Raw genomic sequence first — 27,579 nt, 5'->3', positions numbered from 1 at the left:
TTTTCTCATTTTTCGACAGGGGTATGTATGTCGTTTTTCTCATTTTTCGACATAGGTATGTATGTCGTTTTTTCTCATTTTTCGACATAGGTATGTATGTCGTTTTTTCTCATTTTTCGACATAGGTATGTATGTCGTTTTTTTGATTTTTCGACATAGGTATGTATGTCGTTTTTCTCATTTTTTTAACATAGGTATGTATGTCGTTTTTTTCATTTTACGACATGGGTATATATGTCGTTTATTTTCATTTTTTCCGACATAGGTATGTATGTCGTTTTTTTCATTTTTCAACATAGGTATGTATGTCGTTTTTCTCATTTTTTAAACATAGGTATGTATGTCGTTTTTTTCATTTTTTTTTAACATAGTATGTCGTATGTAGTTTTTCTCATTTTTCGACATAGGTATGTATGTCGTTTTTCCCATTTTCTCGACATAGGTATGTATGTCGTTTTTCTCATTTTTCGACATAGGTATGTATGTCGTTTTTTTCATTTTTCGACATAGGTATGTATGTCGTTTTTCTCATTTTTCAACATAGGTATGTATGTCGTTTTTTTCATTTTTTTTAACATAGGTATGTATGTCGTTTTTCTCATTTTTCGACATAGGTATGTATGTATTTTTTTTCATTTTTTCGACAGAGGTATGTATGTCGTTTTTCTCATTTTTCGACATAGGTATGTATGTCGTTTTTCTCAGTTTTTTAACATAGGTATGTATGTCGTTTTTCTCATTTTTCGACATAGGTATGTATGTCGTCTTTTTTACATTTTTTTAACATAGGTATGTATGTCTTTTTTCTCATTTTTCGACATAGGTATGTATGTCGTTTTTTTCATTTTTTCGACATGGGTATGTATGTCTTTTTTTTCATTTTACGACATAGGTATGTATGTCGTTTTTCCTATTTTTCGACATAGGTATGTATGTCGTTTTTTTCGTTTTTTAGACATAGGTATGTATGTCGTTTTTTTCCTTTTTCGACATAGGTATGTATGTCGTTTTTTTCATTTTTCGACATAGGTATGTATGTTGTTTTTTTCATTTTTTTAACATAGATATGTATGTCATTTCTTTTACTTTTTCGACATGGGTATGTATGTTGTTTTTTTCATTTTACGACATGGGTATGTATGTCTTTTTTTTCATTTTTCGACATAGGTATGTATGTCGTTTTTCTCATTTTTTGAACATAGGTATGTATGTAGTTTTTTTAATTTTTTTAACATAGGTATGTATGTCGTTTTTTTCATTTTTTTTAACATAGGTATGTATGTAGTTTTTCTCATTTTTCGACATAGGTATGTATGTCGTTTTTCTCATTTTTTAAACATAGGTATGTATGTAGTTTTTCTCATTTTTCGACATAGGTATGTATGTCGTTTTTTTCATTTTCTCGACATAGGTATGTATGTCGTTTTTCTCATTTTTCGACATAGGTATGTATGTCGTTTTTTTCATTTTTTCGACAGAGGTATGTATGTCGTTTTTCTCATTTTTCGACATAGGTATGTATGTCGTTTTTCTCATTTTTTGAACATAGGTATGTATGTCGTTTTTCTCATTTTTCGACATAGGTATGTATGTCGTTTTTCTCATTTTTCGACATAGGTATGTATGTCGTTTTTCTCATTTTTTTAACATAGGTATGTATGTCGTTTTTTTCATTTTTTTAACATAGATATGTATGTCATTTCTTTTACTTTTTCGACATGGGTATGTATGTTGTTTTTTTTATTTTACAACATGGGTATGTATGTCTTTTTTACATTTTTTTAACATAGGTATGTATGTCGTTTTTCTCATTTTTCGACATAGGTATGTATATCGTTTTTTTCATTTTTTCGACATGGGTATGTATGTCTTTTTGTTCATTTTACGACATAGGTATGTCTGTCGTTTTTCCTATTTTTCGATAAAGGTATGTATGTCGTTTTTCTCATTTTTCGACAGGGGTATGTATGTCGTTTTTCTCATTTTTCGACATAGGTATGTATGTCGTTTTTTCTCATTTTTCGACATAGGTATGTATGTCGTTTTTTCTCATTTTTCGACATAGGTATGTATGTCGTTTTTTTGATTTTTCGACATAGGTATGTATGTCGTTTTTCTCATTTTTTTAACATAGGTATGTATGTCGTTTTTTTCATTTTACGACATGGGTATATATGTCGTTTATTTTCATTTTTTTCGACATAGGTATGTATGTCGTTTTTTTCATTTTTCAACATAGGTATGTATGTCGTTTTTCTCATTTTTTAAACATAGGTATGTATGTCGTTTTTTTCATTTTTTTTTAACATAGTATGTCGTATGTCGTTTTTCTCAGTTTTTTAACATAGGTATGTATGTCGTTTTTTTCATTTTTTCCGACATAGGTATGTATGTCGTTTTTTTCATTTTTCGACATAGGTATGTATGTCGTTTTCCTCATTTTTTAAACATAGGTATGTATGTAGTTTTTCTCATTTTTCGACATAGGTATGTATGTCGTTTTTCCCATTTTCTCGACATAGGTATGTATGTCGTTTTTCTCATTTTTCGACATAGGTATGTATGTCGTTTTTTTCATTTTTCGACATAGGTATGTATGTCGTTTTTCTCATTTTTTAAACATAGGTATGTATGTAGTTTTTCTCATTTTTCGACATAGGTATGTATGTAGTTTTTTTCATTTTTCAACATAGGTATGTATGTCGTTTTTTTCATTTTTTTTAACATAGGTATGTATGTCGTTTTTCTCATTTTTCGACATAGGTATGTATGTATTTTTTTTCATTTTTTCGACAGAGGTATGTATGTCGTTTTTCTCATTTTTCGACATAGGTATGTATGTCGTTTTTCTCAGTTTTTTAACATAGGTATGTATGTCGTTTTTCTCATTTTTCGACATAGGTATGTATGTCGTCTTTTTTACATTTTTTTAACATAGGTATGTATGTCTTTTTTCTCATTTTTCGACATAGGTATGTATGTCGTTTTTTTCATTTTTTCGACATGGGTATGTATGTCTTTTTTTTCATTTTACGACATAGGTATGTATGTCGTTTTTCCTATTTTTCGACATAGGTATGTATGTCGTTTTTTTCGTTTTTTAGACATAGGTATGTATGTCGTTTTTTTCCTTTTTCGACATAGGTATGTATGTCGTTTTTTTCATTTTTCGACATAGGTATGTATGTTGTTTTTTTTCATTTTTTTAACATAGATATGTATGTCATTTCTTTTACTTTTTCGACATGGGTATGTATGTTGTTTTTTTCATTTTACGACATGGGTATGTATGTCTTTTTTTTCATTTTTCGACATAGGTATGTATGTCGTTTTTCTCATTTTTTGAACATAGGTATGTATGTAGTTTTTTTAATTTTTTTAACATAGGTATGTATGTCGTTTTTTTCATTTTTTTTAACATAGGTATGTATGTAGTTTTTCTCATTTTTCGACATAGGTATGTATGTCGTTTTTCTCATTTTTCGACATAGGTATGTATGTCTTTTTTTTTTCATTTTTTCGACAGAGGTATGTATGTCGTTTTTTTCATTTTTTCGACATAGGTATGTATGTCGTTTTTTTCATTTTTACGACATAGGTATGTATGTCGTTTTTTTAATTTTACGACATAGGTATGTATGTCGTTTTTCTCATTTTTCGACATAGGTATGTATGTCATTTTTCTCATTTTTCGACATAGGTATGTATGTCGTTTTTCTCATTTTTTGAACATAGGTATGTATGTCGTTTTTCTCATTTTTCGACATAGGTATGTATGTCGTTTTTCTCATTTTTCGACATAGGTATGTATGTCGTTTTTCTCATTTTTTTAACATAGGTATGTATGTCGTTTTTTTCATTTTACGACATGGGTATATATGTCGTTTATTTTCATTTTTTTCGACATAGGTATGTATGTCGTTTTTTTCATTTTTCAACAAAGGTATGTATGTCGTTTTTCTCATTTTTTAAACATAGGTATGTATGTCGTTTTTTTCATTTTTTTTAACATAGTATGTCGTATGTCGTTTTTTTCATTTTTTTCGACATAGGTATGTATGTCGTTTTTTTCATTTTTCGACATAGGTATGTATGTCGTTTTTCTCATTTTTTAAACATAGGTATGTATGTAGTTTTTCTCATTTTTCGACATAGGTATGTATGTCGTTTTTTTCATTTTCTCGACATAGGTATGTATGTCGTTTTTCTCATTTTTCGACATAGGTATGTATGTCGTTTTTTTCATTTTTTCGACAGAGGTATGTATGTCGTTTTTCTCATTTTTCGACATAGGTATGTATGTCGTTTTTCTCAGTTTTTTAACATAGGTATGTATGTCGTTTTTCTCATTTTTCGACATAGGTATGTATGTCGTCTTTTTTACATTTTTTTAACATAGGTATGTATGTCTTTTTTCTCATTTTTCGACATAGGTATGTATGTCGTTTTTTTCATTTTTTCGACATGGGTATGTATGTCTTTTTTTTCATTTTACGACATAGGTATGTATGTCGTTTTTTTCATTTTTTCGACATGGGTATGTATGTCTTTTTTTTCATTTTACGACATAGGTATGTATGTCGTTTTTCCTATTTTTCGACATAGGTATGTATGTCGTTTTTTTCATTTTTTCGACATGGGTATGTATGTCTTTTTTTTCATTTTACGACATAGGTATGTATGTCGTTTTTCCTATTTTTCGACATAGGTATGTATGTCGTTTTTTTCATTTTCTCGACATAGGTATGTATGTCGTTTTTCTCATTTTTCGACATAGGTATGTATGTCGTTTTTTTCATTTTTCGACATAGGTATGTATGTCGTTTTTCTCATTTTTTAAACATAGGTATGTATGTAGTTTTTCTCATTTTTCGACATAGGTATGTATGTCGTTTTTTTGATTTTACGACATAGGTATGTATGTCGTTTTTCCTATTTTTCGACATAGGTATGTATGTCGTTTTTTTCGTTTTTTAGACATAGGTATGTATGTCGTTTTTTTCCTTTTTCGACATAGGTATGTATGTCGTTTTTTTCATTTTTCGACATAGGTATGTATGTTGTTTTTTTCATTTTTTTAACATAGATATGTATGTCATTTCTTTTACTTTTTCGACATGGGTATGTATGTTGTTTTTTTCATTTTACGACATGGGTATGTATGTCTTTTTTTTCATTTTTCGACATAGGTATGTATGTCGTTTTTCTCATTTTTTGAACATAGGTATGTATGTAGTTTTTTTAATTTTTTTAACATAGGTATGTATGTCGTTTTTTTCATTTTTTTTAACATAGGTATGTATGTAGTTTTTCTCATTTTTCGACATAGGTATGTATGTCGTTTTTCTCATTTTTCGACATAGGTATGTATGTCTTTTTTTTTCATTTTTTCGACAGAGGTATGTATGTCGTTTTTTTCATTTTTTCGACATAGGTATGTATGTCGTTTTTTTCATTTTTACGACATAGGTATGTATGTCGTTTTTTCTCATTTTTCGACATAGGTATGTAAATTGTTTTTCTCATTTTTTTAACATAGGTATGTATGTCGTTTTTTTCATTTTTTTTAACATAGGTATGTATGTCGTTTTTCTCATTTTTCGACATAGGTATGTATGTCATTTTTCTCATTTTTCGACATAGGTATGTATGTCGTTTTTCTCATTTTTTGAACATAGGTATGTATGTCGTTTTTCTCATTTTTCGACATAGGTATGTATGTCGTTTTTCTCATTTTTCAACATAGGTATGTATGTCGTTTTTCTCATTTTTTTAACATAGGTATGTATGTAGTTTTTCTCATTTTTCGACATAGGTATGTATGTCGTTTTTTTCATTTTCTCGACATAGGTATGTATGTCGTTTTTCTCATTTTTCGACATAGGTATGTATGTCGTTTTTTTCATTTTTCGACATAGGTATGTATGTCGTTTTTCTCATTTTTTAAACATAGGTATGTATGTAGTTTTTCTCATTTATCGACATAGGTATGTATGTAGTTTTTTTCATATTTCAACATAGGTATGTATGTCGTTTTTTTCATTTTTTTTAACATAGGTATGTATGTCGTTTTTCTCATTTTTCGACATAGGTATGTATGTATTTTTTTTCATTTTTTCGACAGAGGTATGTATGTCGTTTTTCTCATTTTTCGACATAGGTATGTATGTCGTTTTTCTCATTTTTCGACATAGGTATGTATGTCGTTTTTCTCATTTTTCGACATAGGTATGTATGTCGTTTTTCTCAGTTTTTTAACATAGGTATGTATGTCGTTTTTCTCATTTTTCGACATAGGTATGTATGTCGTCTTTTTCACATTTTTTTAACATAGGTATGTATGTCTTTTTTCTCATTTTTCGAGATAGGTATGTATGTCGTTTTTTTCATTTTTTCGACATGGGTATGTATGTCTTTTTTTTCATTTTACGACATAGGTATGTATGTCGTTTTTCCTATTTTTCGACATAGGTATGTATGTCGTTTTTTTCATTTTTTCGACATGGGTATGTATGTCTTTTTTTTCATTTTACGACATAGGTATGTATGTCGTTTTTCCTATTTTTCGACATAGGTATGTATGTCGTTTTTTCGTTTTTTAGACATAGGTATGTATGTCGTTTTTTTCCTTTTTCGACATGGGTATATATGTCGTTTATTTTCATTTTTTTCGACATAGGTATGTATGTCGTTTTTTTCATTTTTCAACATAGGTATGTATGTCGTTTTTCTCATTTTTTAAACATAGGTATGTATGTCGTTTTTTTCATTTTTTTTAACATAGTATGTCGTATGTCGTTTTTTTCATTTTTTTCGACATAGGTATGTATGTCGTTTTTTTCATTTTTCAACATAGGTATGTATGTCGTTTTTCTCATTTTTTAAACATAGGTATGTATGTAGTTTTTCTCATTTTTCGACATAGGTATGTATGTCGTTTTTTTCATTTTCTCGACATAGGTATGTATGTCGTTTTTCTCATTTTTCGACATAGGTATGTATGTCGTTTTTTTCATTTTTCGACATAGGTATGTATGTCGTTTTTCTCATTTTTTAAACATAGGTATGTATGTAGTTTTTCTCATTTTTCGACATAGGTATGTATGTAGTTTTTTTCATTTTTCAACATAGGTATGTATGTCGTTTTTTTCATTTTTTTTAACATAGGTATGTATGTCGTTTTTCTCATTTTTCGACATAGGTATGTATGTATTTTTTTTCATTTTTTCGACAGAGGTATGTATGTCGTTTTTCTCATTTTTCGACATAGGTATGTATGTCGTTTTTCTCAGTTTTTTAACATAGGTATGTATGTCGTTTTTCTCATTTTTCGACATAGGTATGTATGTCGTCTTTTTTACATTTTTTTAACATAGGTATGTATGTCTTTTTTCTCATTTTTTGACATAGGTATGTATGTCGTTTTTTTCATTTTTTCGACATGGGTATGTATGTCTTTTTTTTCATTTTACGACATAGGTATGTATGTCGTTTTTCCTATTTTTCGACATAGGTATGTATGTCGTTTTTTTCGTTTTTTAGACATAGGTATGTATGTCGTTTTTTTCCTTTTTCGACATAGGTATGTATGTCGTTTTTTTCATTTTTCGACATAGGTATGTATGTTGTTTTTTTCATTTTTTTAACATAGATATGTATGTCATTTCTTTTACTTTTTCGACATGGGTATGTATGTTGTTTTTTTTCATTTTACGACATGGGTATGTATGTCTTTTTTTTCATTTTTCGACATAGGTATGTATGTCGTTTTTCTCATTTTTTGAACATAGGTATGTATGTAGTTTTTTTAATTTTTTTAACATAGGTATGTATGTCGTTTTTTTCATTTTTTTTAACATAGGTATGTATGTAGTTTTTCTCATTTTTCGACATAGGTATGTATGTCGTTTTTCTCATTTTTCGACATAGGTATGTATGTCTTTTTTTTTCATTTTTTCGACAGAGGTATGTATGTCGTTTTTTTTATTTTTTCGACATAGGTATGTATGTCGTTTTTTTCATTTTTTTTACGACATAGGTATGTATGTCGTTTTTTTAATTTTACGACATAGGTATGTATGTCGTTTTTTCTCATTTTTCGACATAGGTATGTAAATTGTTTTTCTCATTTTTTTAACATAGGTATGTATGTCGTTTTTTTCATTTTTTTTAACATAGGTATGTATGTCGTTTTTCTCATTTTTCGACATAGGTATGTATGTCATTTTTCTCATTTTTCGACATAGGTATGTATGTCGTTTTTCTCATTTTTTTAACATAGGTATGTATGTCGTTTTTCTCATTTTTCGACATAGGTATGTATGTCGTTTTTCTCATTTTTCGACATAGGTATGTATGTCGTTTTTCTCATTTTTTTAACATAGGTATGTATGTCGTTTTTTTCATTTTACGACATGGGTATATATGTCGTTTATTTTCATTTTTTTCGACATAGGTATGTATGTCGTTTTTTTCATTTTTCAACATAGGTATGTATGTCGTTTTTCTCATTTTTTAAACATAGGTATGTATGTCGTTTTTTTCATTTTTTTTAACATAGTATGTCGTATGTCGTTTTTTTCATTTTCTTCGACATAGGTATGTATGTCGTTTTTTTCATTTTTCGACATAGGTATGTATGTCGTTTTTCTCATTTTTTTAACATAGGTATGTATGTCGTTTTTTTCATGTTTTCGACATAGGTATGTATGTAGTTTTTCTCATTTTTTAAACACAGGTATGTATGTCGTTTTTCTCATTTATCGACATAGGTATGTATGTCGTTTTCTTTTCATTTTTTATCAGGCATGTATGTCGTTTCTTTTACTTTTTCGACATGGGTATGTATGTCGGTTTTTTCATTTTTTTCGACATAGGTATGTATGTCGTGTTTTTCAATTTTACGACATGGGTATGTATGTCTTTTTTTTCATTTTACGACATAGGTATGTATGTCAATTTTTCTCATTTTTCGACATAGGTATGTATGTCGCTTTTTCTCATTTTTCGACATAGGTATGTATGTCGTTTTTCAAATTTTTTGGACATAGGTATGTATGTCGTTTTTTTCATTTTTTTAACATAGATATGTATGTCATTTCTTTTACTTTTTCAACATGGGTATGTATGTTGTTTTTTTCATTTTACGACATGGGTATGTATGTCTTTTTTAAATTTTTTTAACATAGGTATGTATGTCTTTTTTTTCATTTTACGACATAGGTATGTATGTCGTTTTTCCTATTTTTCGATAAAGGTATGTATGTCGTTTTTCTCATTTTTCGACATAGGTATGTATGTCGTTTTTTCTCATTTTTCGACATAGGTATGTATGTCGTTTTTTTCATTTTACGACATGGGTATATGTCGTTTTTTTCATTTTTTTCGACATAGGTATGTATGTCGTTTTTCTCATTTTTCGACATAGGTATGTATGTCGTTTTTCTCATTTTTCGACATAGGTATGTATGTCTTTTTTTTCATTTTTTCGACAGAGGTATGTATGTCGTTTTTCTCATTTTTCGACAGAGGTATGTATGTCGTTTTTCTCATTTTTCGACATAGGTATGTATGTCGTTTTTCTCATTTTTCGACATAGGTATGTATGTCGTTTCTTTCATTTTTTTAACAGGTATGTGTGTCGTTTTTTCTCATTTTTTTGACGTAAGTATGTATGTTGTTTTTTTCATTTTACGACATAGGTATGTGTGTTGTTTTTTCATTTTTTCGACATAGGTATGTATGTCGTTTTTTTTCATTTTTTATCAGGCATGTATGTCGTTTCTTTTACTTTTTCGACATGGGTATGTATGTCGATTTTTTTCATTTTTTTCGACATAGGTATGTATGTCGTTTTTTTCAATTTTACGACATGGGTATGTATGTCTTTTTTTTCATTTTACGACATAGGTATGTATGTCGCTTTTTCTCATTTTTCGACATAGGCATGTATGTCATTTCTTTTACTTTTTCAACATGGGTATGTATGTTGTTTTTTTCATTTTACGACATGGGTATGTATGTCTTTTTTACATTTTTTTAACATAGGTATGTATGTCGTTTTTCTCAATTTTCGACATAGGTATGTAGTCGTTTTTTTCATTTTTTCGACATGGGTATGTATGTCTTTTTTTTCATTTTACGACATAGGTATGTATGTCGTTTTTCCTATTTTTCGATAAAGGTATGTATGTCGTTTTTCTCATTTTTCGACGTAGATATATATGTTGTTTTTCTTATTTTTCGACATAGGTATGTATGTCGTTTTTTTCAATTTTACGACATGGGTATGTATGTCTTTTTTTCCATTTTACGACATAGGTATGTATGTCAATTTTTCTCATTTTTCGACATAGGTATGTATGTCGCTTTTTCTCATTTTTCGACATAGGTATGTATGTCGTTTTTCTAATTTTTTCGACAGAGGCATGTATGTCGTTTTTTCTCATTTTTCGACATAGGTATGTATGTCGTTTTTTTGATTTTTCGACGTAGGTATGTATGTCGTTTTTTTAATTTTACGACATGGGTATATATGTCATTTTTTTCATTTTTCAACATAGGTATGTATGTCGTTTTTCTCATTTTTTAAACATAGGTATGTATAAAGTTTTTTTCAGTTTTTTTAACGTAGGTATGTATAAAGTTTTTTTCATTTTTTTTAACATAGGTATGTATGTCGTTTTTTTCCTTTTACGACATAGGTATGTATGTCGTTTTTTTCAATTTTTTAACATAGATATGTATGTCATTTCTTTTACTTTTTCGACATGGGTATGTATGTTGTTTTTTTTATTTTACAACATGGGTATGTATGTCGTTTTTCTCATTTTTCGACATAGGTATGTATGTCGTTTTTCTCATTTTTTTAACATAGGTATGTATGTCGTTTTTTTCATTTTACGACATGGGTATATATGTCGTTTATTTTCATTTTTTTCGACATAGGTATGTATGTCGTTTTTTTCATTTTTCAACATAGGTATGTATGTCGTTTTTCTCAGTTTTTTAACATAGGTATGTATGTCGTTTTTTTCATTTTTTTCGACATAGGTATGTATGTCGTTTTTTTCATTTTTCGACATAGGTATGTATGTCGTTTTCCTCATTTTTTAAACATAGGTATGTATGTAGTTTTTCTCATTTTTCGACATAGGTATGTATGTCGTTTTTTCCATTTTCTCGACATAGGTATGTATGTCGTTTTTCTCATTTTTCGACATAGGTATGTATGTCGTTTTTTTCATTTTTCGACATAGGTATGTATGTCGTTTTTCTCATTTTTTAAACATAGGTATGTATGTAGTTTTTCTCATTTTTCGACATAGGTATGTATGTAGTTTTTTTCATTTTTCAACATAGGTATGTATGTCGTTTTTTTCATTTTTTTTAACATAGGTATGTATGTCGTTTTTCTCATTTTTCGACATAGGTATGTATGTATTTTTTTTCATTTTTTCGACAGAGGTATGTATGTCGTTTTTCTCATTTTTCGACATAGGTATGTATGTCGTTTTTCTCAGTTTTTTAACATAGGTATGTATGTCGTTTTTCTCATTTTTCGACATAGGTATGTATGTCGTCTTTTTTACATTTTTTTAACATAGGTATGTATGTCTTTTTTCTCATTTTTCGACATAGGTATGTATGTCGTTTTTTTCATTTTTTCGACATGGGTATGTATGTCTTTTTTTTCATTTTACGACATAGGTATGTATGTCGTTTTTCCTATTTTTCGACATAGGTATGTATGTCGTTTTTTTCGTTTTTTAGACATAGGTATGTATGTCGTTTTTTTCCTTTTTCGACATAGGTATGTATGTCGTTTTTTTCATTTTTCGACATAGGTATGTATGTTGTTTTTTTCATTTTTTTAACATAGATATGTATGTCATTTCTTTTACTTTTTCGACATGGGTATGTATGTTGTTTTTTTCATTTTACGACATGGGTATGTATGTCTTTTTTTTCATTTTTCGACATAGGTATGTATGTCGTTTTTCTCATTTTTTGAACATAGGTATGTATGTAGTTTTTTTAATTTTTTTAACATAAGTATGTATGTCGTTTTTTTCATTTTTTTTAACATAGGTATGTATGTCGTTTTTCTCATTTTTCGACATAGGTATGTATGTCGTCTTTTTTACATTTTTTTAACATAGGTATGTATGTCTTTTTTCTCATTTTTCGACATAGGTATGTATGTCGTTTTTTTCATTTTTTCGACATGGGTATGTATGTCTTTTTTTTCATTTTACGACATAGGTATGTATGTCGTTTTTCCTATTTTTCGACATAGGTATGTATGTCGTTTTTTTCGTTTTTTAGACATAGGTATGTATGTCGTTTTTTTCCTTTTTCGACATAGGTATGTATGTCGTTTTTTTCATTTTTCGACATAGGTATGTATGTTGTTTTTTTCATTTTTTTAACATAGATATGTATGTCATTTCTTTTACTTTTTCGACATGGGTATGTATGTTGTTTTTTTCATTTTACGACATGGGTATGTATGTCTTTTTTTTCATTTTTCGACATAGGTATGTATGTTGTTTTTTTCATTTTTTTAACATAGATATGTATGTCATTTCTTTTACTTTTTCGACATGGGTATGTATGTTGTTTTTTTCATTTTACGACATGGGTATGTATGTCTTTTTTTTCATTTTTCGACATAGGTATGTATGTCGTTTTTCTCATTTTTTGAACATAGGTATGTATGTAGTTTTTTTAATTTTTTTAACATAGGTATGTATGTCGTTTTTTTCATTTTTTTTAACATAGGTATGTATGTCGTTTTTCTCATTTTTCGACATAGGTATGTATGTCGTCTTTTTTACATTTTTTTAACATAGGTATGTATGTCTTTTTTCTCATTTTTCGACATAGGTATGTATGTCGTTTTTTTCATTTTTTCGACATGGGTATGTATGTCTTTTTTTTCATTTTACGACATAGGTATGTATGTCGTTTTTCCTATTTTTCGACATAGGTATGTATGTCGTTTTTTTCGTTTTTTAGACATAGGTATGTATGTCGTTTTTTTCCTTTTTCGACATAGGTATGTATGTCGTTTTTTTCATTTTTCGACATAGGTATGTATGTTGTTTTTTTCATTTTTTTAACATAGATATGTATGTCATTTCTTTTACTTTTTCGACATGGGTATGTATGTTGTTTTTTTCATTTTACGACATGGGTATGTATGTCTTTTTTTTCATTTTTCGACATAGGTATGTATGTCGTTTTTCTCATTTTTTGAACATAGGTATGTATGTAGTTTTTTTAATTTTTTTAACATAGGTATGTATGTCGTTTTTTTCATTTTTTTTAACATAGGTATGTATGTAGTTTTTCTCATTTTTCGACATAGGTATGTATGTCGTTTTTCTCATTTTTCGACATAGGTATGTATGTCTTTTTTTTCATTTTTTCGACAGAGGTATGTATGTCGTTTTTTTCATTTTTTCGACATCGGTATGTATGTCGTTTTTTTCATTTTTACGACATAGGTATGTATGTCGTTTTTTTAATTTTACGACATAGGTATGTATGTCGTTTTTTCTCATTTTTCGACATAGGTATGTAAATTGTTTTTCTCATTTTTTTAACATCGGTATGTATGTCGTTTTTTTCATTTTTTTTAACATAGGTATGTATGTCGTTTTTCTCATTTTTCGACATAGGTATGTATGTCATTTTTCTCATTTTTCGACATAGGTATGTATGTCGTTTTTCTCATTTTTTGAACATAGGTATGTATGTCGTTTTTCTCATTTTTCGACATAGGTATGTATGTCGTTTTTCTCATTTTTCGACATAGGTATGTATGTCGTTTTTCTCATTTTTTTAACATAGGTATGTATGTCGTTTTTTTCATTTTTTTAACATAGATATGTATGTCATTTCTTTTACTTTTTCGACATGGGTATGTATGTTGTTTTTTTTATTTTACAACATGGGTATGTATGTCTTTTTTACATTTTTTTAACATAGGTATGTATGTCGTTTTTCTCATTTTTCGACATAGGTATGTATATCGTTTTTTTCATTTTTTCGACATGGGTATGTATGTCTTTTTGTTCATTTTACGACATAGGTATGTCTGTCGTTTTTCCTATTTTTCGATAAAGGTATGTATGTCGTTTTTCTCATTTTTCGACAGGGGTATGTATGTCGTTTTTCTCATTTTTCGACATAGGTATGTATGTCGTTTTTTCTCATTTTTCGACATAGGTATGTATGTCGTTTTTTCTCATTTTTCGACATAGGTATGTATGTCGTTTTTTTGATTTTTCGACATAGGTATGTATGTCGTTTTTCTCATTTTTTTAACATAGGTATGTATGTCGTTTTTTTCATTTTACGACATGGGTATATATGTCGTTTATTTTCATTTTTTTCGACATAGGTATGTATGTCGTTTTTTTCATTTTTCAACATAGGTATGTATGTCGTTTTTCTCATTTTTTAAACATAGGTATGTATGTCGTTTTTTTCATTTTTTTTTAACATAGTATGTCGTATGTCGTTTTTCTCAGTTTTTTAACATAGGTATGTATGTCGTTTTTTTCATTTTTTTCGACATAGGTATGTATGTCGTTTTTTTCATTTTTCGACATAGGTATGTATGTCGTTTTCCTCATTTTTTAAACATAGGTATGTATGTAGTTTTTCTCATTTTTCGACATAGGTATGTATGTCGTTTTTCCCATTTTCTCGACATAGGTATGTATGTCGTTTTTCTCATTTTTCGACATAGGTATGTATGTCGTTTTTTTCATTTTTCGACATAGGTATGTATGTCGTTTTTCTCATTTTTTAAACATAGGTATGTATGTAGTTTTTCTCATTTTTCGACATAGGTATGTATGTAGTTTTTTTCATTTTTCAACATAGGTATGTATGTCGTTTTTTTCATTTTTTTTAACATAGGTATGTATGTCGTTTTTCTCATTTTTCGACATAGGTATGTATGTATTTTTTTTCATTTTTTCGACAGAGGTATGTATGTCGTTTTTCTCATTTTTCGACATAGGTATGTATGTCGTTTTTCTCAGTTTTTTAACATAGGTATGTATGTCGTTTTTCTCATTTTTCGACATAGGTATGTATGTCGTCTTTTTTACATTTTTTTAACATAGGTATGTATGTCTTTTTTCTCATTTTTCGACATAGGTATGTATGTCGTTTTTTTCATTTTTTCGACATGGGTATGTATGTCTTTTTTTTCATTTTACGACATAGGTATGTATGTCGTTTTTCCTATTTTTCGACATAGGTATGTATGTCGTTTTTTTCGTTTTTTAGACATAGGTATGTATGTCGTATTTTTCCTTTTTCGACATAGGTATGTATGTCGTTTTTTTCATTTTTCGACATAGGTATGTATGTTGTTTTTTTCATTTTTTTAACATAGATATGTATGTCATTTCTTTTACTTTTTCGACATGGGTATGTATGTTGTTTTTTTCATTTTACGACATGGGTATGTATGTCTTTTTTTTCATTTTTCGACATAGGTATGTATGTCGTTTTTCTCATTTTTTGAACATAGGTATGTATGTAGTTTTTTTAATTTTTTTAACATAGGTATGTATGTCGTTTTTTTCATTTTTTTTAACATAGGTATGTATGTAGTTTTTCTCATTTTTCGACATAGGTATGTATGTCGTTTTTCTCATTTTTCGACATAGGTATGTATGTCTTTTTTTTCATTTTTTCGACAGAGGTATGTATGTCGTTTTTTTCATTTTTTCGACATCGGTATGTATGTCGTTTTTTTCATTTTTACGACATAGGTATGTATGTCGTTTTTTTAATTTTACGACATAGGTATGTATGTCGTTTTTTCTCATTTTTCGACATAGGTATGTAAATTGTTTTTCTCATTTTTTTAACATAGGTATGTATGTCGTTTTTTTCATTTTTTTTAACATAGGTATGTATGTCGTTTTTCTCATTTTTCGACATAGGTATGTATGTCATTTTTCTCATTTTTCGACATAGGTATGTATGTCGTTTTTCTCATTTTTTGAACATAGGTATGTATGTCGTTTTTCTCATTTTTCGACATAGGTATGTATGTCGTTTTTCTCATTTTTCGACATAGGTATGTATGTCGTTTTTCTCATTTTTTTAACATAGGTATGTATGTCGTTTTTTTCATTTTTTTAACATAGATATGTATGTCATTTCTTTTACTTTTTCGACATGGGTATGTATGTTGTTTTTTTTATTTTACAACATGGGTATGTATGTCTTTTTTACATTTTTTTAACATAGGTATGTATGTCGTTTTTCTCATTTTTCGACATAGGTATGTATATCGTTTTTTTCATTTTTTCGACATGGGTATGTATGTCTTTTTGTTCATTTTACGACATAGGTATGTCTGTCGTTTTTCCTATTTTTCGATAAAGGTATGTATGTCGTTTTTCTCATTTTTCGACAGGGGTATGTATGTCGTTTTTCTCATTTTTCGACATAGGTATGTATGTCGTTTTTTCTCATTTTTCGACATAGGTATGTATGTCGTTTTTTCTCATTTTTCGACATAGGTATGTATGTCGTTTTTTTGATTTTTCGACATAGGTATGTATGTCGTTTTTCTCATTTTTTTAACATAGGTATGTATGTCGTTTTTTTCATTTTACGACATGGGTATATATGTCGTTTATTTTCATTTTTTTCGACATAGGTATGTATGTCGTTTTTTTCATTTTTCAACATAGGTATGTATGTCGTTTTTCTCATTTTTTAAACATAGGTATGTATGTCGTTTTTTTCTTTTTTTTTTAACATAGTATGTCGTATGTCGTTTTTCTCAGTTTTTTAACATAGGTATGTATGTCGTTTTTTTCATTTTTTTCGACATAGGTATGTATGTCGTTTTTTTCATTTTTCGACATAGGTATGTATGTCGTTTTCCTCATTTTTTAAACATAGGTATGTATGTAGTTTTTCTCATTTTTCGACATAGGTATGTATGTCGTTTTTCCCATTTTCTCGACATAGGTATGTATGTCGTTTTTCTCATTTTTCGACATAGGTATGTATGTCGTTTTTTTCATTTTTCGACATAGGTATGTATGTCGTTTTTCTCATTTTTTAAACATAGGTATGTATGTAGTTTTTCTCATTTTTCGACATAGGTATGTATGTAGTTTTTTTCATTTTTCAACATAGGTATGTATGTCGTTTTTTTCATTTTTTTTAACATAGGTATGTATGTCGTTTTTCTCATTTTTCGACATAGGTATGTATGTATTTTTTTTCATTTTTTCGACAGAGGTATGTATGTCGTTTTTCTCATTTTTCGACATAGGTATGTATGTCGTTTTTCTCAGTTTTTTAACATAGGTATGTATGTCGTTTTTCTCATTTTTCGACATAGGTATGTATGTCGTCTTTTTTACATTTTTTTAACATAGGTATGTATGTCTTTTTTCTCATTTTTCGACATAGGTATGTATGTCGTTTTTTTCATTTTTTCGACATGGGTATGTATGTCTTTTTTTTCATTTTACGACATAGGTATGTATGTCGTTTTTCCTATTTTTCGACATAGGTATGTATGTCGTTTTTTTCGTTTTTTAGACATAGGTATGTATGTCGTTTTTTTCCTTTTTCGACATAGGTATGTATGTCGTTTTTTTCATTTTTCGACATAGGTATGTATGTTGTTTTTTTCATTTTTTTAACATAGATATGTATGTCATTTCTTTTACTTTTTCGACATGGGTATGTATGTTGTTTTTTTCATTTTACGACATGGGTATGTATGTCTTTTTTTTCATTTTTCGACATAGGTATGTATGTCGTTTTTCTCATTTTTTGAACATAGGTATGTATGTAGTTTTTTTAATTTTTTTAACATAGGTATGTATGTCGTTTTTTTCATTTTTTTTAACATAGGTATGTATGTAGTTTTTCTCATTTTTCGACATAGGTATGTATGTCGTTTTTCTCATTTTTTAAACATAGGTATGTATGTAGTTTTTCTCATTTTTCGACATAGGTATGTATGTCGTTTTTTTCATTTTCTCGACATAGGTATGTATGTCGTTTTTCTCATTTTTCGACATAGGTATGTATGTCGTTTTTTTCATTTTTTCGACAGAGGTATGTATGTCGTTTTTCTCATTTTTCGACATAGGTATGTATGTCGTTTTTCTCATTTTTTGAACATAGGTATGTATGTCTTTTTTCTCATTTTTCGACATAGGTATGTATGTCGTTTTTCTCATTTTTCGACATAGGTATGTATGTCGTTTTTCTCATTTTTTTAACATAGGTATGTATGTCGTTTTTTTCATTTTTTTAACATAGATATGTATGTCATTTCTTTTACTTTTTCGACATGGGTATGTATGTTGTTTTTTTTATTTTACAACATGGGTATGTATGTCTTTTTTACATTTTTTTAACATAGGTATGTATGTCGTTTTTCTCATTTTTCGACATAGGTATGTATATCGTTTTTTTCATTTTTTCGACATGGGTATGTATGTCTTTTTGTTCATTTTACGACATAGGTATGTCTGTCGTTTTTCCTATTTTTCGATAAAGGTATGTATGTCGTTTTTCTCATTTTTCGACAGGGGTATGTATGTCGTTTTTCTCATTTTTCGACATAGGTATGTATGTCGTTTTTTCTCATTTTTCGACATAGGTATGTATGTCGTTTTTTCTCATTTTTCGACATAGGTATGTATGTCGTTTTTTTGATTTTTCGACATAGGTATGTATGTCGTTTTTCTCATTTTTTTAACATAGGTATGTATGTCGTTTTTTTCATTTTACGACATGGGTATATATGTCGTTTATTTTCATTTTTTTCGACATAGGTATGTATGTCGTTTTTTTCATTTTTCAACATAGGTATGTATGTCGTTTTTCTCATTTTTTAAACATAGGTATGTATGTCGTTTTTTTCTTTTTTTTTTAACATAGTATGTCGTATGTCGTTTTTCTCAGTTTTTTAACATAGGTATGTATGTCGTTTTTTTCATTTTTTTCGACATAGGTATGTATGTCGTTTTTTTCATTTTTCGACATAGGTATGTATGTCGTTTTCCTCATTTTTTAAACATAGGTATGTATGTAGTTTTTCTCATTTTTCGACATAGGTATGTATGTCGTTTTTCCCATTTTCTCGACATAGGTATGTATGTCGTTTTTCTCATTTTTCGACATAGGTATGTATGTCGTTTTTTTCATTTTTCGACATAGGTATGTATGTCGTTTTTCTCATTTTTTAAACATAGGTATGTATGTAGTTTTTCTCATTTTTCGACATAGGTATGTATGTAGTTTTTTTCATTTTTCAACATAGGTATGTATGTCGTTTTTTTCATTTTTTTTAACATAGGTATGTATGTCGTTTTTCTCATTTTTCGACATAGGTATGTATGTATTTTTTTTCATTTTTTCGACAGAGGTATGTATGTCGTTTTTCTCATTTTTCGACATAGGTATGTATGTCGTTTTTCTCAGTTTTTTAACATAGGTATGTATGTCGTTTTTCTCATTTTTCGACATAGGTATGTATGTCGTCTTTTTTACATTTTTTTAACATAGGTATGTATGTCTTTTTTCTCATTTTTCGACATAGGTATGTATGTCGTTTTTTTCATTTTTTCGACATGGGTATGTATGTCTTTTTTTTCATTTTACGACATAGGTATGTATGTCGTTTTTCCTATTTTTCGACATAGGTATGTATGTCGTTTTTTTCGTTTTTTAGACATAGGTATGTATGTCGTTTTTTTCCTTTTTCGACATAGGTATGTATGTCGTTTTTTTCATTTTTCGACATAGGTATGTATGTTGTTTTTTTCATTTTTTTAACATAGATATGTATGTCATTTCTTTTACTTTTTCGACATGGGTATGTATGTTGTTTTTTTCATTTTACGACATGGGTATGTATGTCTTTTTTTTCATTTTTCGACATAGGTATGTATGTCGTTTTTCTCATTTTTTGAACATAGGTATGTATGTAGTTTTTTTAATTTTTTTAACATAGGTATGTATGTCGTTTTTTTCATTTTTTTTAACATAGGTATGTATGTAGTTTTTCTCATTTTTCGACATAGGTATGTATGTCGTTTTTCTCATTTTTCGACATAGGTATGTATGTCTTTTTTTTTTCATTTTTTCGACAGAGGTATGTATGTCGTTTTTTTCATTTTTTCGACATAGGTATGTATGTCGTTTTTTTCATTTTTACGACATAGGTATGTATGTCGTTTTTTTAATTTTACGACATAGGTATGTATGTCGTTTTTCTCATTTTTCGACATAGGTATGTATGTCATTTTTCTCATTTTTCGACATAGGTATGTATGTCGTTTTTCTCATTTTTTGAACATAGGTATGTATGTCGTTTTTCTCATTTTTCGACATAGGTATGTATGTCGTTTTTCTCATTTTTCGACATAGGTATGTATGTCGTTTTTCTCATTTTTTTAACATAGGTATGTATGTCGTTTTTTTCATTTTACGACATGGGTATATATGTCGTTTATTTTCATTTTTTTCGACATAGGTATGTATGTCGTTTTTTTCATTTTTCAACAAAGGTATGTATGTCGTTTTTCTCATTTTTTAAACATAGGTATGTATGTCGTTTTTTTCATTTTTTTTAACATAGTATGTCGTATGTCGTTTTTTTCATTTTTTTCGACATAGGTATGTATGTCGTTTTTTTCATTTTTCGACATAGGTATGTATGTCGTTTTTCTCATTTTTTAAACATAGGTATGTATGTAGTTTTTCTCATTTTTCGACATAGGTATGTATGTCGTTTTTTTCATTTTCTCGACATAGGTATGTATGTCGTTTTTCTCATTTTTCGACATAGGTATGTATGTCGTTTTTTTCATTTTTTCGACAGAGGTATGTATGTCGTTTTTCTCATTTTTCGACATAGGTATGTATGTCGTTTTTCTCAGTTTTTTAACATAGGTATGTATGTCGTTTTTCTCATTTTTCGACATAGGTATGTATGTCGTCTTTTTTACATTTTTTTAACATAGGTATGTATGTCTTTTTTCTCATTTTTCGACATAGGTATGTATGTCGTTTTTTTCATTTTTTCGACATGGGTATGTATGTCTTTTTTTTCATTTTACGACATAGGTATGTATGTCGTTTTTTTCATTTTTTCGACATGGGTATGTATGTCTTTTTTTTCATTTTACGACATAGGTATGTATGTCGTTTTTCCTATTTTTCGACATAGGTATGTATGTCGTTTTTTTCGTTTTTTAGACATAGGTATGTATGTCGTTTTTTTCCTTTTTCGACATGGGTATATATGTCGTTTTTCTCAGTTTTTTAACATAGGTATGTATGTCGTTTTTCTCATTTTTCGACATAGGTATGTATGTCGTCTTTTTTACATTTTTTTAACATAGGTATGTATGTCTTTTTTCTCATTTTTCGACATAGGTATGTATGTCGTTTTTTTCATTTTTTCGACATGGGTATGTATGTCTTTTTTTTCATTTTACGACATAGGTATGTATGTCGTTTTTCCTATTTTTCGACATAGGTATGTATGTCGTTTTTTTCGTTTTTTAGACATAGGTATGTATGTCGTTTTCCTTTTTCGACATAGGTATGTATGTCGTTTTTTTCCTTTTTCGACATAGGTATGTATGTCGTTTTTTTCATTTTTCGACATAGGTATGTATGTCGTTTCTTTCATTTTTTTAACAGGTATGTGTGTCGTTTTTTCTCATTTTTTTGACGTAAGTATGTATGTTGTTTTTTTCATTTTACGACATAGGTATGTGTGTTGTTTTTTCATTTTTTCGACATAGGTATGTATGTCGTTTTTTTTCATTTTTTATCAGGCATGTATGTCGTTTCTTTTACTTTTTCGACATGGGTATGTATGTCTTTTTTTTCATTTTACGACATAGGTATGTATGTCGCTTTTTCTCATTTTTCGACATAGGCATGTATGTCATTTCTTTTACTTTTTCAACATGGGTATGTATGTTGTTTTTTTCATTTTACGACATGGGTATGTATGTCTTTTTTTTCATTTTACGACATAGGTATGTATGTCGTTTTTCCTATTTTTCGATAAAGGTATGTATGTCGTTTTTCTCATTTTTCGACGTAGATATATATGTTGTTTTTCTTATTTTTCGACATAGGTATGTATGTCGTTTTATTCAATTTTACGACATGGGTATGTATGTCTTTTTTTCCATTTTACGACATAGGTATGTATGTCAATTTTTCTCATTTTTCGACATAGGTATGTATGTCGCTTTTTCTCATTTTTCGACATAGGTATGTATGTCGTTTTTCTAATTTTTTCGACAGAGGTATGTATGTCGTTTTTTCTCATTTTTCGGCATAGGTATGTATGTCGTTTTTTTGATTTTTCGACGTAGGTATGTATGTCGTTTTTTTAATTTTACGACATGGGTATGTATGTCGTTTTTTTGATTTTTCGACATAGGTATGTATGTCGTTTTTCTCATTTTTTAAACATAGGTATGTATGTAGTTTTTCTCATTTTTCGACATAGGTATGTATGTCGTTTTTCTCATTTTTCGACATGGGTATGTATGTCGTTTTTTCTCATTTTTCGATGTAGATATATATGTTGTTTTTCTTATTTTTCGACATAGGTATGTATGTCGTTTTTTTCATTTTTTCGACATGGGTATGTATGTCGTTTTTCTCATTTTTCGACATAGGTATGTATGTCGTTTTTTCTCATTTTTCGACATAGGTATGTATGTCGTTTTTTTGATTTTTCGACATAGGTATGTATGTCGTTTTTTCTCATTTTTCGACATAGGTATGTATGTCGTTTTTTTCATTTTACGACATGGGCATATATGTCATTTTTTTCATTTTTCGACATGGGTATATATGTCGTTTTTCTCAGTTTTTTAACATAGGTATGTATGTCGTTTTTCTCATTTTTCGACATAGGTATGTATGTCGTCTTTTTTACATTTTTTTAACATAGGTATGTATGTCTTTTTTCTCATTTTTCGACATAGGTATGTATGTCGTTTTTTTCATTTTTTCGACATGGGTATGTATGTCTTTTTTTTCATTTTACGACATAGGTATGTATGTCGTTTTTCCTATTTTTCGACATAGGTATGTATGTCGTTTTTTTCGTTTTTTAGACATAGGTATGTATGTCGTTTTCCTTTTTCGACATAGGTATGTATGTCGTTTTTTTCCTTTTTCGACATAGGTATGTATGTCGTTTTTTTCATTTTTCGACATAGGTATGTATGTCGTTTCTTTCATTTTTTTAACAGGTATGTGTGTCGTTTTTTCTCATTTTTTTGACGTAAGTATGTATGTTGTTTTTTTCATTTTACGACATAGGTATGTGTGTTGTTTTTTCATTTTTTCGACATAGGTATGTATGTCGTTTTTTTTCATTTTTTATCAGGCATGTATGTCGTTTCTTTTACTTTTTCGACATGGGTATGTATGTCTTTTTTTTCATTTTACGACATAGGTATGTATGTCGCTTTTTCTCATTTTTCGACATAGGCATGTATGTCATTTCTTTTACTTTTTCAACATGGGTATGTATGTTGTTTTTTTCATTTTACGACATGGGTATGTATGTCTTTTTTTTCATTTTACGACATAGGTATGTATGTCGTTTTTCCTATTTTTCGATAAAGGTATGTATGTCGTTTTTCTCATTTTTCGACGTAGATATATATGTTGTTTTTCTTATTTTTCGACATAGGTATGTATGTCGTTTTTTTCAATTTTACGACATGGGTATGTATGTCTTTTTTTCCATTTTACGACATAGGTATGTATGTCAATTTTTCTCATTTTCGACATAGGTATGTATGTCGCTTTTTCTCATTTTTCGACATAGGTATGTATGTCGTTTTTCTAATTTTTTCGACAGAGGTATGTATGTCGTTTTTTCTCATTTTTCGGCATAGGTATGTATGTCGTTTTTTTGATTTTTCGACGTAGGTATGTATGTCGTTTTTTTAATTTTACGACATGGGTATATATGTCATTTTTTTCATTTTTCAACATAGGTATGTATGTCGTTTTTCTCATTTTTTAAACCTAGGTATGTATAAAGTTTTTTTCATTTTTTTAACGTAGGTATGTATAAAGTTTTTTTCATTTTTTTTAACATAGGTATGTATGTCGTTTTTTTCCTTTTACGACATAGGTATGTATGTCGTTTTTTCTCATTTTTCGACATAGGTATGTATGTCGTTTTTTTGATTTTTCGACATAGGTATGTATGTCGTTTTTTCTCATTTTTCGACATAGGTATGTATGTCGTTTTTTTGATTTTTCGACATAGGTATGTATGTCGTTTTTTCTCATTTTTCGACATAGGTATGTATGTCGTTTTTTTCATTTTTTCGACATAGGTATGTATGTCGTTTTTCTCATTTTTCGACATAGGTATGTATGTCGTTTTTTTCATTTTTTCGACATAGGTATGTATGTCGTTTTTCTCATTTTTCGACATAGGTATGTATGTCGTTTTTTTCATTTTTTCGACATAGGTATGTATGTCGTTTTTCTCATTTTTTAACATAGGTATGTATGTCGTTTTTTTCATTTTTTTGACGTAAGTATGTATGTTGGTTTTTGTCATTTTAAGGCATGGGTATGTATGTCGTTTTTTCTCATTTTACGAAATAGGTATGTATGTCGTTTTTTTCATTTTTTCGACATGGTTATGTATGTCATTTCTTTTACTTTTTCGACATGGGTATGTATGTTGTTTTTTTCATTTTAGAACATGGGTATGTATGTCTTTTTTACATTTTTTTAACATAGGTATGTATGTCGTTTTTCTCATTTTACGTCATAGGTATGTATGTCGTTTTTCTCATTTTTCGACATAGGTATGTATGTGGTTTTTTTCATTTTTTCGACATAGGTATGTATGTCGTTTTTCTCATTTTTCGACATAGGTATGTATGTCGTTTTTTTCATTTTTTCGACATAGGTATGTATGTCGTTTTTCTCATTTTTTAACATAGGTATGTATGTCGTTTTTTTCCTTTTTTTGACGTAAGTATGTATGTTGGTTTTTGTCATTTTAAGACATGGGTATGTATGTCGTTTTTTCTCATTTTACGAAATAGGTATGTATGTAGTTTTTTTCATTTTTTCGACATGGGTATATATGTCGTGTTTTTCATTTTACGACATGGGTATGTATGTCTTTTTTTAATTTTTTTAACATAGGTATGTATGTCGTTTTTCTCATTTTTCGACATAGGTATGTATGTCGTTTTTTTCATTTTTTCGACATGGGTATGTATGTCGTTTTTCTTATTTTTCAATATAGGTATGTATGTCGTTTTTTCTCATTTTTCGACGTAGATATATATGTTGTTTTTCTTATTTTTCGACATAGGTATGTATGTCGTTTTTTCCATTTTACGACATAGGTATGTATGTCAATTTTTCTCATTTTTCGACAGGTATGTATGTCGCTTTTTCTCATTTTTCGACATAGGTATGTATGTCGTTTTTTTCATTTTTTCGACATAGGTATGTATGTCGTTTTTCTCATTTTTCGACATAGGTATGTATGTCGTTTTTTTCATTTTTTCGACATAGGTATGTATGTCGTTTTTTCAATTTTACGACATGGGTATGTATGTCTTTTTTTCCATTTTACGACATAGGTATGTATGTCAATTTTTCTCATTTTTCGACATAGGTATGTATGTCGCTTTTTCTCATTTTTCGACATAGGTATGTATGTCGTTTTTCTCATTTTTCGACAGGGGTATGTATGTCGTTTTTCTCATTTTTCGACATAGGTATGTATGTCGTTTTTTCTCATTTTTCGACATAGGTATGCATGTCGTTTTTTTGATTTTTCGACATAGGTATGTATGTCGTTTTTTCTCATTTTTCGACATAGGTATGTATGTCGTTTTTTTGATTTTTCGACATAGGTATGTATGTCGTTTTTTCTCATTTTTCGACATAGGTATGTATGTCGTTTTTTTCATTTTTTCGACATAGGTATGTATGTCGTTTTTTTCATTTTTTCGACATAGGTATGTATGTCGTTTTTCTCATTTTTCGACATAGGTATGTATGTCGTTTTTTTCATTTTTTCGACATAGGTATGTATGTCGTTTTTCTCATTTTTTAACATAGGTATGTATGTCGTTTTTTCATTTTTTTGACGTAAGTATGTATGTTGGTTTTTGTCATTTTAAGACATGGGTATGTATGTCGTTTTTTCTCATTTTACGAAATAGGTATGTATGTAGTTTTTTTCATTTTTTCGACATGGGTATGTATGTCGTTTTTTTCATTTTACGACATGGGTATGTATGTCTTTTTTTAATTTTTTTAACATAGGTATGTATGTCGTTTTTCTCATTTTTCGACATAGGTATGTATGTCGTTTTTTTCATTTTTTCGACATGGGTATGTATGTCGTTTTTTCTCATTTTTCGATGTAGATATATATGTTGTTTTTCTTATTTTTCGACATAGGTATGTATGTCGTTTTTTTCATTTTTTCGACATGGGTATGTATGTCGTTTTTCTCATTTTTCGACATAGGTATGTATGTCGTTTTTTCTCATTTTTCGACATAGGTATGTATGTCGTTTTTTTGATTTTTCGACATAGGTATGTATGTCGTTTTTTTCATTTTACGACATGGGCATATATGTCATTTTTTTCATTTTTCGACATAGGTATGTATGTCTTTTTTTTCATTTTTTCGACAGAGGTATGTATGTCGTTTTTCTCATTTTTCGACATAGGTATGTATGTCGTTTTTCTCATTTTTCGACATAGGTATGTATGTCGTTTTTCTCATTTCTTTAACATAGGTATGTGTGTCGTTTTTTCTCATTTTTTTGACGTAAGTATGTATTTTGTTTTTTTCATTTTACGACATAGGTATGTGTGTTGTTTTTTCATTTTTTCGACATAGGTATGTATGTCGTTGTTTTAAATTTTTTTAACATAGGTATGTATGTCGTTTTTTTTCATTTTTTATCAGGCATGTATGTCGTTTCTTTTACTTTTTCGACATGGGTATGTATGTCGTTTTTTTCATTTTTTCGACATAGGTATGTATGTTGTTTTTCTCATTTTTCGACATAGGTATGTATGTCGTCATTTTCATTTTTTTAACATAGGTATGTATGTCATTTTTTCTCATTTTTTTGACGTAAGTATGTGTGTTGTTTTTTCATTTTTTCGACATAGGTATGTATGTCGTTTTTTAAAAAATTTTTAACATAGGTATGTATGTCGTTTCTTTTACTTTTTCGACATGGGTATGTATGTCATTTTTTTTCATTTTACGACACAGGTATGTATGTCGTTTTTTTCATTTTTTCGACATGGGTATGTATGTCGTTTTTTAATTTTTTTAACATAGGTATGTATGTCGTTTTTCTCATTTTTCGACATAGGTATGTATGTCGTCTTTTTCATTTTTTCGACATAGGTATGTATGTCGATTTTTCTTATTTTTCGATATAGGTATGTATGTCGTTTTTTTCATTTTTTCGACATGGGTATGTATGTCGTTTTTTCTAATTT

The 27,579-nt window shown here is 28.6% G+C and overlaps 1 long non-coding RNA gene across 1 annotated transcript; it reads left to right on the top strand.

The window, feature by feature from the left end:
- The first annotated feature begins 7,913 nt into the window (after positions 1-7,913).
- On the top strand, positions 7,914-27,579 carry LOC306840579. Its single transcript, XR_013781351.1, has 2 exons — positions 7,914-8,000; positions 27,277-27,579. It is a non-coding gene; the product is annotated as an uncharacterized lncRNA (long non-coding RNA).

Source organism: Symphodus melops (genome assembly GCF_947650265.1).
Source record: "Symphodus melops genome assembly, chromosome: 19".
NCBI classification, from domain to species: domain Eukaryota; kingdom Metazoa; phylum Chordata; class Actinopteri; order Labriformes; family Labridae; genus Symphodus; species Symphodus melops.
The sequence above is the reverse complement of the archived record's forward strand: the minus strand, read 5'-3'. Positions and strand labels throughout refer to the sequence as shown.